The sequence below is a fragment of the Arachis duranensis genome, chromosome 6, assembly GCF_000817695.3.
Source record: "Arachis duranensis cultivar V14167 chromosome 6, aradu.V14167.gnm2.J7QH, whole genome shotgun sequence".
NCBI lineage: Eukaryota > Viridiplantae > Streptophyta > Magnoliopsida > Fabales > Fabaceae > Arachis > Arachis duranensis.
Window position 1 is genome coordinate 104965354 of NC_029777.3, and position 2151 is coordinate 104967504.

The window sequence follows — 2151 nt, forward strand, 5'->3', positions numbered from 1 at the left end:
GATCTACTGTCTAGAGTGTAGACACTCAATCCTAAAAACCTTCTTTCTTCAAGCTTTGTATCACTCTACAATATACCGTGGATTTCTAAATTTGAATATAATCAAATATTTTTTTTAAGTCTTTCTAAACTAAAATTGACTTATATAGTTATATTATACTTAATTTAAAAATTATTAGATATTATTGTCTTAAATCTTTTAAAATTAAATTTGACTCAAATAACTAAAAATATAAAAAATGTAAATATCTTTAAGTAAAACTTTTTATTTTTTTCATTTATTATCAGCTTGATTCTTTAAAAAGTATAAAAAATATATGTTTATTTTACTTGATACAATGCTTGCAGATTTGGTAAATTTTTCTATACTTAATAATAAAAAAATGAAAAATACTTATTTTCTAACGTTTAAATTTGTTGAATCTTGAATACGTTTATATTTTGTAGCTAAAATATATCTATTCATTTGAATGCTTTTTTGAGATTTCCATGTATATCTTATTTATAAGGATAATTTTTTTGGATAAAATAAATAAAATTTAAAATTACGTAAATATTCTGAATTAAAATTGGTTATAGATACCAGAAATTATTTTTAATATGGAAATGGAAATGGTATTTTGGTTGAATATTGATATTTGAAGTGTATTACAGTATTGTGGAACTTATTCAACACGCCCTCCACGTGTTGCACCACGCCCCCCACGTGTTGGCCAATACGCTGCCACGTGTCCAACACGCCCCTCACGTGTTGGCTAGGATGCTGACACGTGTTTAATACGCCCCCCACGTGTTGCACCATACCCTCTACGTGTTAACTTTTTACCTACAAAATCCACCCATCTGTAATTATACCAAATAATCCCATTTCCCAAAAAAACACCAATATTTCTTCCATATAAAAAAAATTCAGCCGATAGATACTATCCTAAATATTTATATCAAATTAACTCGATTTTTTATTTGATTTACTATTGATACATGATACACATAGTAAATCAAATTAAGTTAATTGTTTATTTATTTTTTATTAATTTTAAAATATAAATGTTAATAAAAAAATACCTCTATTTAGATTAAGTAAAATATTAAAAAAATAAAAATCAATAAGAATAAAAATTTAATTTTTGTATTTTAGTTCAAATTTCAAAAAAAATTATTTTTATAAATTTATAAATTTAAAACCGAATAATAAATTATTTTTAAAAATTCAATAAAATCATCATTTAACTTATTAGCATATAAAGAATCATTACTGAAATTTTTAATGTTAAAAAATTATTATAAAATATAATATTTTAAAGTAATATAAGAATGAAAAAATTTGAATTTTTCTATAGTGATATAATATAAAAAGACTAATCATATTTATACAATATGTAATTTGATAAATAATTAAAATATTATATTAATTAAATTATCATTTTATTTGTGAAATTAAGTATAAAATTTATACTTTAATGACCTTATGATCTGAAAAATTTAAATTTGAGTTAGAAGTAAGTCATCAAAGTAAGTTCTATAATTATTTTTATAAATTAAATAATAATTTAATTGATATAATATTTTAATTATTTTTTATTGACATTTATATTTTAAAATTTACAAAGAATAAATGATACACATAACAAATCGAATCAAGTTAATTTGATTAATATTTAAATAGCGTAAATCGAATCAATTTGATTCGATTTATATAAAAATGTTCAGGACACAATAGATAATCAATTTTAGTTTAAAATATTTACGTAATTTTAAAATCAATTAATTTTATCTAGATAATTTACACTATTTATAAGGTGTATAATTTATTATATCAAAATAGATATAATAATATTTTTTTCTAACCATATTAGTTATACACAAAAATTAGTCATTTATATAAAATATACATTAAAAACTCAAAATACATAATAAAAATAAATTAAATATGATATATATATTAATAAAAATGAAGAAATTCAAAATAAAAAGTAAAAACCCTCGTCCGTTAGTAGCAGGGTCTCTTTCTGATTTCCAGTTTCCGATTTGGCATCAATTGATCGGAAATCGAAACTGCAAAATAACACTCACGAAATCGGAAATCTCAATAAAGGAACCCAAATCCAATCGAATCCAAGGCAACAATAGAGAGAACAAACACCATTAAATC

At 21.3% G+C, this 2151-nt stretch overlaps 1 protein-coding gene across 1 annotated transcript in view; it reads left to right on the forward strand.

Annotated features, from left to right (window-relative positions):
• Positions 1-1980: 1980 nt before the first annotated feature.
• Positions 1981-2151, forward strand: part of LOC107495368 (hydroxyproline O-galactosyltransferase HPGT3) — a gene marked incomplete in the record, with an annotated part of 5004 nt that continues 4833 nt past the window's right edge. The window contains 1 exon segment of the mRNA XM_021125403.2: positions 1981-2151.